This window comes from Ambystoma mexicanum, chromosome 6q (genome assembly GCF_040938575.1).
Source record: "Ambystoma mexicanum isolate Mex_15411 chromosome 6q, UKY_AmexF1_1, whole genome shotgun sequence".
NCBI lineage: Eukaryota > Metazoa > Chordata > Amphibia > Caudata > Ambystomatidae > Ambystoma > Ambystoma mexicanum.
Window position 1 is genome coordinate 910936493 of NC_090937.1, and position 12070 is coordinate 910948562.

The following is a 12070-nucleotide window of genomic DNA, read 5'->3' on the forward strand; positions in this document are numbered from 1 at the left end:
CTGCTGAGACATTCCGTGTCTGTGTGGAGCCTGGAAACGTAGCGAGTGCCGCGTGTGATCTTTAAACAAGGATTTATATGTCCTAAGGTGAGAAGATTTATTTTTCAATTAAGATTGTAAGTTCTCTCCACATTTGCAAAAATAGGTGCAATGGGATGCTATTCCTCACCCAGCTCGACTTTCCTGTATTTGTAAAACGGAAGTAGAGATTCAGAGATACTAATTTACTGACTGGCCAGGGTTACATAATCTTTATAGCAAATGCTATTTTAATTTGAGACATCAACTTGAAAATGTTAAATCTGATGAAATATGGGGTCTCTTAATTCTGGCAACAGTACAATGCTAAATGTTACCATGTATAAAATTTTACGGATGAAAGAAAAACAACTGAGTGAGTGAAATGGCTATGGTTCATCGAAATGCGATATGAATTTTAATTGGTCTGTTCAGATGAATGACATTCTTACACTTTTTTGTATCTTAAACTTTTTAGAAGAGTTATATATTGAATATTGTTATAAGAGATCGTACAGTTGAAAATGTATTTGTATTATGTACTTTGAATTTTTTTTTCAAGTCTAGTGTTAAAAGGTTTAATTAGCCATACAACAAAAAAAATAAAAATACATATATATTTTACATGCAGTCTAAGATGCGGAATACAAGATGGATGCACATGGTTGTGTGAATTGGAGGTGAACTAGCTCTGTGGCCATGTGCTATTCACATTAGCTATATCTAAAGAAATGCACGTGACACCAACATCAGTGTACACAACAATTAACACATATTGATTGTAATAATGTCAGCATGGTCACACGTCACAGTTGTGCACAGGAAGGTGACTACACGTTCTTCCAGAGATATTGATGTATTTTTCTTCTTTTGCAGTGTCTCGTGCAGCTGAAGAGGTTGCTTCACCTTGTTGGGAGCATGCCAAAGACAAAGCCCCCAAATAGAAGCATACCCCCAGGCACTCCATGTTAGTGAGCTCTGCGAGGAGTAGTGGCTGGGGTTGTGGATTCCTCAGATATCACAGGTGCTGAAGGTGAGGACATAGCTAACATCATTGTTTTAGACAACTCAGCAGCAGAGGGGGAGGGAAATGTTTCCCAGGAGACCGATGAGGTACCATGGAGACCCCAATTGAGGTGGGAGGGTTGCACATGGAAGTGGATGAGGATGGTATTGAGGACCTGCCCTGTTTGTCTGTTTGAGGATCTGAGGGTGAGTTACATTCTGCAGACATGGGCGTGACACAGGTGGGCAAGGCGGACACCATAGAAGGGGCAGCACAGCCTACTGCCCCAGGTTCACCTGCTGTAATGCTATGTTCCTCTGGTGTCTACATGTAGACAGCTATCACTTATTTGCTTGAAGACATAATCCAGTCCACAGTGCTGCCACAGTTGGTGGGCGAATTTCATAGAACCAATGCTTTCCATGATGCTGTAGTTGCCATTCAACAGCAGGATGTTTATAATCAAAGGGAGGTGGTCATGACCACCTAGCATCAGCACTTGACTTGGGTGCTTTCTTTGAAAAAAATACTTCAACAGCCCCACCCTCCACATCCACCTCTGTTTACCAGACTACCTCAAGAGAGGCTTCCGTAACCTGACATCGGCTCCGGCTCCTTTGGTGCTGTCCCGCCATTGGGCACATTGGAAGTGCCTTTGTTCCTGATTGAGGTGGAGGTACATGTAAAGGCAAACAAGGAGCCATCCATGGATGCAGTACAGAGGAAGGTGCAGGACTCCAGCCCTGCCATTGTGCCCAGTGGAGGGCAGGCTGTGGTGGACCACCAGAGAATGCAGGATAGTGCCACAGTGGGTTCCCCTCTCCACAGCCAATCATTTTTGCAGAGGAAAACCAACCCCTAATGGGGATTTCTGGGCAGCAGGAGTTGTATCATCAAATAAGGTCACACATTTGATGGCAGGTGCAAACATCCCACGGCCAGGGCTGAGGTAGGGGAAGCTATGGCATGTACTGTGACTGCCTTAATCGAGGACACTATTCAGGTGGAACATTTAATAGAGGATCAAAGGAGGCATGCCCTAAAGCAGCTGAACACTGACATGTGAGCTAGAGAGAGGGAGGCAGATGTTGCTGCTCAGTTGGCATTGGCCAACACAATTGTTGAACGAGAGGCAGAGTACATTTGTCCATTTTAATTTTACATTTTTTCTGAAGGCTTGTTTAATGTTTGGGTGGGCTTGTTTAATGTTTCTTTCAAGCAAATGAAGGTTTTATATTATTCTGAGCGTCTTCATTATTGCAGCATGTCGTGAATGTGTTGGCATGCTCTAGAATCAGTGTCTGGGTGGGTATCTCTCCATGTCTCAATATGTTTGGCACACCACCTTGATGTTGCATGATCTGTGGAATGAGTGTTTCAAAATAAATTGCATTACTGTTTTTCTCAGTCTTTAAATTCCCATAGTCCAATAGGCCATGAAGCTATGTATTGATGGTTCATGGATGGTAGAATATTTGTAAGTATCATAGTAGCGTGGCCACTGTATATATATATGGAGAGCAAGTATTGTCATCAGGTGAAATGTTTACAATTGTTCCTGCTGTAATTGCTACAGGCTATATGTGCGAGTTGCACTGATTACCAGTAACATTTAGTCAATCTGCCCCGAGCTCAGGGGACATTACTGCCTCAGGTCCATAGTTACATGCCTGAGAATAGCAAATCCTTAACAAAGGCCCAGGGGCATTACCTGATGTGGTAATGCCCACTGGCGAGGGGTTTATTGCCATTAGTGCCCAGCCCATTAGAACGGGGTGCTAATAGTGCTCTTTTCAGTTGCAAGACACTTTGCGTTTTGCAACCGGAAACAAAAAAATGCCCACCATGAATTGGGAAACATAGTCTCTTCTCCCTTTCCATGGCAGCCATTGAAGCAAATGAAAAAGAAGTAAACTAAAAATGACCACCATGGAACAGGGAGAAGGGACTATGTGTTACATGATGTAATATCTTACTCTGCTGGCACGCCTCATTTCCTCCTTCTCCCCCAACTTCCAGTGCTATGCTCACGACACACAACCTTTCTTCAAACTTCCTACAGACGCCCTTGCACCCTCCTTCATCCCTGACTGCCTCTCAGCCATCCAAGTCTGGTGTACCTCTAATGATCTTTGCCTCAATGCCAGCAAAACAGAGATCCTCCCTATTGGGACCCCAGCACGCTCCATCTTCCCTTCACTCTAGCCTTCTTCCATGGGCTCTCCCCTGCTCCCTCTTTGGAAGCCAGAAACCTTCGATTCCTCGCTCTCCTTCCTCCCTCATACTCAGGAAATTGTCAAGAAGTCCCACTTTCAGCTTTTCTTTCTGAAATTAATTCTACATTTCCCCACCTTCCTCCAGAGACTCACTGTTACCGGGCTCTGGTTTTCTCTAGGCCTGACTATTGTAATAGTCTCCTCCTTAATCTACCTTTGTCCACTCTGTAACCCCTCCAACTAATCCAAAATAAGGCAGCAAGACTTATCCTTGGCCTCAAACCAAGGGACCGCATATCTCCTTCCCTGCAAAGTCTTCATTGGCTCCTGATTGCAGCACAGATAAATTCAAATTCCTCTACATCATCCACAAGGCTGTCCGAGGCCGGGGACCACTCTATCTGCAACTCTTTCTGACCAAGTACTCCCTCGATAGACACATATGTTCCTCTGACTCCAACTCCTTGCATGTAAAGCAATTTGCACAGTAGCTTGACTGGTGTGTAGGGCCCTTATGGCTCCTCGGGGGCCCTGACCTTCCACATCTTTAATCCCAGCTGCTGTCTATCCCCTGCACTTGCCTCGATGCACCCTCCATCACCACTGGAGGTTGCACTTACTTTTCTTCATAGCACTTCCCCTGCTGCTTTTCATGAGCACCACAAACCCTATCCCCCTCCTCCCTCCACTTGCACGTTCTGAACACTCACAAGGCATAGTAGGTTTATCTTCCCCTGTCTCTTCTCCTTTGTTGTATTTAATTATTTAACATTGTTGCAATGACTTTGTCTATCATCCCCTGTCCCCCCCCTGCTGCCCTGTGGGCGCTTTGAAACAGTATTTGCTTCCTGTATAAGCACCTAATAAGTGAACAATAAATAAATATATCATGGAACCAAAGAGAGAATTAAAGCGGGACCTTTCTAAACCAATCCCACACAGACACATGATGGATATTTCCATCATTGGAATCATCTGCTTTAGCACTTAGGCTCTAGTGAATTGCTGTTGGAAAAATAGGCAGTGTATCTGGGAGACAGTGGAGAAAGAACCGTTTGGTACTGACTCAAGATGGGATTTTGAAGCTAGATCTGTGGCAAGGCGTTCACCGCTGACTTCTCAAGGGGTTATGCAGTGATTGCATAATTAAAAGTAGTACATTTGGTTAGACACATTAGTCAGCATGGTAAAACATATGTATAGAGAGAGAGTGGGGTGTGGGGGTGTGCAGGGGTGAGTTAAAGTGGGTGAGACGAAGGATGGAGGGAATGGAGATATGGGCGTACCCCTCTGACTCCTAAAAGAAAGGAAAAAAGATAAAGAACAATCACATTTACATGAATAAGCATATCACTTTTAATTTCGTGCAGATGAAACTACATGTAAACTTTTCAGCAGTAGGTCCGCGCAGGAGCAAGGGAGGCTTCATGTGGATGTAGATTTCTTTTGAAGTATCAAAGCCAGATATAAGGCTAACAGCTTCCCCTTGGTGTGTGTTGTGCTGTGAGCAATTTAAATATTAGTGAGAACGTTGATCCCTGAAGTGTAAGTGTATTATTTTGTCTCAACGACTGCACAAGCGCTGATTGACGAAGCGCTCTGACTCAGCCAGGTCAATCCTTTCATTTGATTCCACAATGATCACCTCTTCCAAGTAATCAAACAGGTGCTCTAAGTGTCTTGGTTCCTGCAAATAACTAATTAAAGGAAACTGATGAATGATGGACGGATACTTACAACATGTCCTGAACAGCACGTGAGAGCTACTCATAACGATTGTCACGAAGAAGGCACAGCTTTTGCACGATTCTAGCTTTCTACTTCTTTACCAGATCTTGAGAAATTGCTACATAACAAAAAGGATCTTTCTTTTTCACAGAAAGAAGACACTAAAAGAGCCCTTCAAACATCGCTGCCTTACTCACAATGGGTGACACGGTACTGCCAACCACCAACTATAGAGTGGCCAGGGAGGAAAGCTCATTAAAACCTGAGCTCTAGCTCATCAGGAGAGGGACTGTTCCTGGTAAGCAGGTATTGTGGGATTTCTGGTTTCTCTTTTGGATTGAGTATCCTAGCTCATGCATGCTCAATGGTCCATTGGAGGTGGGTGAACTTTGCTTCCCCAGTCTTGCATTGTACATCAGACCCTGAGACAAGGATAGTGCATGCCCATTACCCTTAAGGGTGCACTCCTGCACCTCCCTGCTTTTCCACACCTTACAGAGTGCTGAATTCCTAGCAATAGTGCATGCCCATTAAGCTGTAATCAGGGGGTGACATTGATTTGATTGACACCTCTCCTGGCTACCTGTCTGTGAAGTGTGTAGGCATCCTGACCCAGGGAGCTGGAAGTGACATGGAGTCTTATGGTGAGTTGGTGTAGCTGATAGGTGAAAAACAATCAGTGTGTGTTGTGTTGGTGTGTGTTTATATATATGTGCATGTGTGCATGTGAGGGTTATTCTGTATGTGCACTGATCGGTTGTCTTTTTGTGTGTGAAAATGTAAGAGCATGCATGAATGCATGTGTGCGTGTGGAGTCAAAATATGTAGATGAATTTGTATGTATCTATGTTTGCAGTGTTTGTGTGTATGTGTGTGCAGATGCAATGCAAGCAGGGGAGTGCAAGGGGCTGGCTGCAAGACAACATTCTGCAGGGCACTGCTGTAATATATTAATGCAGACAGCATGATCATGTCTTCTTACATTAGCAATATTTGTATGTTTGGGCACGTCCACCATGTGAGTCCCACAAGTGACCAGCCAACAAGAAAATAACCGTTTACAATGGCAATATGTCTTTAATGGGCACATTCAGCATGTGTGTGTGTGTGTGTTCTTACAGTGACAATACTGGCATATATTCATGCAACAATCATGAAAATTGCTTCTTACACTCACTAATCTGGCATTATTGAGCACCACCAACATGAGTGTTTCTGTAGTGGCGATACTGAAATATAATGGCAGAACCAGCATGAACATGTTTTCTTAAAGTGGCAATATTAGCATTATTGAGCACAGCCAACGTAAGTGTTTTCCTGTAATGGAAATCCTGGCATATATTGACACAGTTAGTATGTAATGTGGCAAGTGGCAATAATGGCAGTATTGGGCACTGCAAACGTTAGTGTGTTTTCATAGTGGCAATGATGGCTTTCAAGGAGTGCTATTTTATACAAGTGCTTACCATTTCCTATATGCGCACATTTGTCCAGCTAATTTGCATAACCATAGTGCAATGCTATGTGGCTCTTATCATGAGGTGATATTCCAGTTATGGTGTGGTGACTACATGGTGCTACGCACAAGTGGCAATATAGCTGAACTGTTCTATTTTCAAATTGAAGGTAGAATAGTTGCTCTTGCCCTTTCAAACACACCATAGTATTGAAAGTTAATGGTAAACATGCCATAATATTCCAATAGCAGGAATATCAATCTACATCTGATTGGGATTCTCTGAAGAGAATGAAACGTTTTTGTGGTTAGTTGATGCATCCTAGAGGGCTCGCAGTTTCGGGTTGATAAATCTGTTTATAAAATAGCAATGCCCTACAAGATTAGACACTTTTCTTATACGCGCACTTTTTTAGCTAATTTGCATACCCGCAGGGCATTCCTGTTTGGCTATGATCTGGAAGTGAACTTCCAGCGAGGGTTACTAGACACTGCGCATGTGTGTTTTTTTAGATGAAATAGCCTCTTCATCTTTCGTCAAGAGAGCAAGACTGCATTCTCAGAACATCACTCCTCTTAAAGAATGTGTGAAAGGTGGTCATATTGTCCAAACTAGATTATTGGAGGCCCAATCAGAGCTGTTCATTCTGTAGGAATCTCTAAAAGGTTTGCAAGGGGTATTATCACAAAATCTGCTCTGACTGGCATATTTCCAACTTAACCTTGCTTGTCTGACCAGATGAAGATGGGAAGTGAGAGGAAGAAGAGATTGGTTGGCCGTTAAAAAGGAAAACCCACCCACTCCTCATCTGATGCTCCTCAAACGAACATACCTCCCTTGGAATAGATCCTTCCAAGAGCAGCTGATAAGAGTGCAGAACAAAGCACACTTTTCCAAACAGAAGAGAGGTTTAAAAAATAAAACATACAGTATGCAATTTTTTACTTCATCCACAACCACAGCTAGCACTGAAAATCCTCATGAACATAAGTTTGCTCAAATTGTGAATTTACTCACATCCCTTTTCAGTGGTTGAAGTGAAGACATTTATGGGCTGATTCATGAAAAAGTGAGCATTGATCTCGCAAAGTCTGAACGCCGAGACATACTTTGTGAGTCCCTGCGTGCATAAGTTTTTGTGCATGCTCTGCTTAGTCATGGATTTCTTCATGCAAGATATCCCTATGCGCAAGTAGCAGCCGGAACACCCACGACATGGGCAAAGCGATTCCAGCCACATATGCCTACCTTTGCTAGCTCCTCAGCCGCAAAGCCAAGCACCCCAGTATTACTACCTAGGGTCTCCGGCAACCAAGCCAGCACCCCAGTGACATTGTTTTGGGTGCCCCGTAACTGTGAACAGCACCACAACAACATGCATACCATTTTTCATAACTCATGTAATTCTCTGCTCAATCTGCATGCGAACCACCGTGATGACATGGCTGCACCCTGCTACTCTGCACACATGCACCCCTACATTACTGATCAGACCTTACCTCTGTGCTGTGATTCCTTTGCGATTGGGGCCTTGCGCTTGCCTTCATGTGGTGGTGTGATCGAGAGCTTTGGATGCTGATTCCCCTGATGTGATGTTGAGCTGTCAGTTCCATGAATACTCTTGGAAGGTGCTTGAATTCTTGCAGAGGCATGCCGGACCTGCATGAAGTCCCTGCAAGCTCCTTAAAAGTGCAGCAAAGTCGATTTCATGAGTTGAAGGGGGTTTTGCGGGCAGAATGATGCGAAAAGTCCCGATTTACCGTGCAAAATAATCCATAACTCAGGCTCTTAATGAAGGGCAGGAGAAGTAGAAATCCCACCTCCAACAGGACCAGTACAACTGTTAATGGGACAAATTACAGAAGCTTTTCATCCTGTGGGATGTTTCGACCAACTTTTGCTCTACTATGCCGCATCACTCTGCTATGATGGTACCAGAAATATTAAAATGGCCGCAAAACCCTTGTGCGCGCCAAAACCTCTGAAAATCACGCTTTGCAAAGCACAAAAAGATGGCTGCCAATCTGCCACGCATGTTGTCAGTGGTGGAAAAGAGCTCTCACTCCTGAAATATGTCCCTGGGCTCCACAACAATTGAACATGGAGTACAGAAGGAAAAAGCAGTGCTTTGCTAAGTGAAACCCAGAATCTTGCTTTAAATTCCCTTTTCTTTTTTGCTGAAACTGCAGAATGCCGGTACAGAACACCCTCAAACATCCACTATTCTTGCTGGGTGCTACAATTCACTTAGTTTAAGAAATCATGGGGAAATTACAAAGTCCTGAAAAGCTGAGAGCATTAAGAAATTTCCACAGCAAAAGTGGCCTGTCTGTGGATCTGTCAAAAATCTCTGGGTGCAGTACCCTTGGCCGCCTGAATGACAGCTGTCAGGAGCCTGCCTGATTAAACTTTAACAGTATAAACTGGAAATCAAATGTTTGCAATCTAAGAGGCCTGTTACCGAAAGTAACCCATATTGTAATTGTTTTGATTCCACGGTTTAAAATCTTGAATGAGAATTTTAGCTGTGATTTGATACAAGTTTGTTTTAAGCTAAGGGTAAATTCAACAGAAGTAACAATTAAAATAAACCTGGCTGAGGCTACCAAACTGGAATGACAGGTTTTCTCACAGAAGGAAGGTCTTTCCCCCAGCAGGAAATCACACAGAAGCATTAATTATGGGGTTGGGAAAGAACCTGGTCTACAGAGGCATGAGGAACAATGACCAGCTGCAGTTAAGGAAATGCGAGGTGCAAAGACAGTCGTAAATGGCCTCTGCCAGGAGCAAACAGGGAGGAGACTGCTACTGGACTGCAGGGAGACAAAAAGAGGCGGACCCAAACAACCATCTGTGGCTGAACATTAACAAAGAACATTCTTTTTATAGACGTATAACTTGCCAGTCAAAATTGTAAAAAATATAAAAGTAACAGATTTGTGAATCTAAATGTTGGCTGCACGTTTCAAGAGACGGCTAAATAGTGTGACATGTTCTGGAAAGAAACAGCAAGAAATGTGTTTTTACGCAAAATGTATTTCTGCTAAAATTATGAAAATGTATACATTCATGCCCATGTTAAACTCGAACACTTGCAGAAATTTGCTTAAAAATTGGACATTGTGTTCCTCATGAAAAGGGCAACATTTTGTGAAAAGCGGAGACAAGATCCCACAGCTACAGGGTTTTGAGGAGTATCTGCTATGGAAAATATGTAATCTGTATATGTGATTGTTATAGCGGTTGCACATGTGTAAACATGTATTGTGCCAAAAGTAGATTTTGTGTTCCAGGGGCTAGGGGTGGATTCTCAGCCTCATAAAATTGCACCATAAAGGTGACACTGTGTTTCTCTCCTCCTATCAAGGCAGAGAGTAGACTCTGACCCAATCACCTGTCAAAAGGGGCAAGCTTGGGCTAAACCAGCACACACACCTCCTTTATGACATCTGTTCATAGCATAAATAGAGACAGCTCACCACTCAAAAAGACAGACAGATTCACTCACTATCCCGATGCTGGCGAAGCACCCTGCTGCTGAACTCTACATCTTCCTTGCTCCAGACTCCAGAAACTTGGCAAAGCAGAAATCCATTGCATAGCTGAACCATTTTCAGCTAGGCCTCAAATTCCAGAACCATAACCCCACAAACCTATGCGGAAGCATCAAAAGACAGCCGGGCTGCGCTGTACTGCTTGCCTGCTGAAAATAAATATCCTCAGAACCAAGAAGGGCAGATTCAGTCCAGTCCTGTGCTGTGCTGTGACCAGAGTGCATTGCAGATCCAGTCCAGTCCTGTGCCGTGCCGTGACCAGAGTGCCTTGCTGATGCTGCCCAGTCCAATGAGCCCAGCCGTCTGTCTTAAACCAGATCCAATTCCCTGACCAGAATCCCCTGACCAGAATTGACAGTTCCATTTAAAAACATAACCAGTGAGTATCTATAGAAAGAATTGTGTCACTGGCATATGTATTTTGCATAGTTAATCCCTATTTTAAACCCATCCTATCTTGTATTCAGAACCTGTGCGGAGTATTTTTGAATTGTCTGAACTCTCTATCCAAACCATCGTATCTTCCTCCTGTACTAGTATTGCTAAAACTATCTTTGCGCTGATCTTTTTTCATCTGAAGAAGGTGAGTTTCCTCCGCAGGCAGTCATTCTGATCAAGTGACTGTGCTCCTGTGTGTTATTCGTTTTGTTCATAGTCATCCTCTAGTGTAAGAAATCCTTTTGTCATTTTAAAAGTGCATTCCTGTTTTCCATTCTTGCACCTATCTTGAAAAAACGACCTCTACTAAAACGTCTGTAGCTCCCTCAGTTTTTGTGCTAAAAAAAAATCTCAACTTCTGCTTGTAGCTACCATCCACAGCTTTAAATTGCATCTAAAACAATACGGTTCTCCCATTAACGCGAATATCGCGCAGTGAAAAGTTTGCCACAAATTTACGTTTGGGGAAATTCTTACACGTGTAAAACAGCTTTTAATTGCTTCCAATTTGGATTTTAAGATTTCAAACGTTTTCTATGTATTAAATCATTGCTTGGGTTTGTGTGCAACTATCCAAAGTGGTTCCCATAAGAATTTATAACAATTTGAGAAATTGGACCATATTTGGTGTTTTTCCCTGTCCATTTTAATGATAACTTTAAAAGCCATTCTAACAGCTTGACAGTCAATTCCGTTTTTTCTCTTGTGTTTGCTGGGGGAAAGTGGGATTGATATTCTATTGGACTTCTGCCTTTCCTGAATACCTGCTCTCTCCTCCAATCTCCTTACATTGCCTATTTGGGGGTTGAGGGGTGTATAGGGGGAACCTTTAACCACAGTGCTATCCGATCTGAAACCACACACAAGTATTATTTTCTGTGCTGAATTGTTTGCTCACTGTTACTCCTTGTGTATTAACGAGATTATTCCGTGTTACCTCACCCCATTGGTGAGTGTGGTGTGCCTATTAAAACCTATTGTGATAACATTTTAAATACATAAATAAATCTTTACCTTTGCAAACCAACCTGATTCCTGGTTCAGTGTGACCGGAGGGTTCCAGGAGAAGGGCGTGATATGAGTGGTATATCGTTCAGAATAAACGTTTAGATACAAATAAATAAGGAATTCAGTTGTGCACTACATGGTAGGTGCTGACTTGGGTGTGTGCCGGATTGAAATCACTTACAGCTTGTGGGCTCGTCACGAGATCCTGAATTAGACATACCACTTGTGACAGTCTAACACAGCGTGCTAACTGACGGGGTACATACACCCTGTTGGGTTACCATACTGTGCTACACTGTAAAAACACCCTTCAATAGGAATACTCAAATGAGTTGGGCCTGTGTTGCAAAAGTAAAGTAACCCTGAGATAAGTCAAAAGGAAATTAATATTTCCGGAATGGCGACACCAGTGAAAATCAATATTGCAAAAGAACACCTACTGCACAAATTGTTTGTCAGGGGTGAATGGGTAGAGCAGAATGAGAAGGTCTGGCTGCAGGAAGTCAAACAAGAAGTCACTGCCATAGAATTAGATACATGGCAGGACCAGGGTCCATTACACCAGGCACTTAGTGAACTGTATATGGCCCCAAAAGTAAAATAAGAGCAATGTAAAATTGCCAAAATAGCGGCTTACCTCCAGAT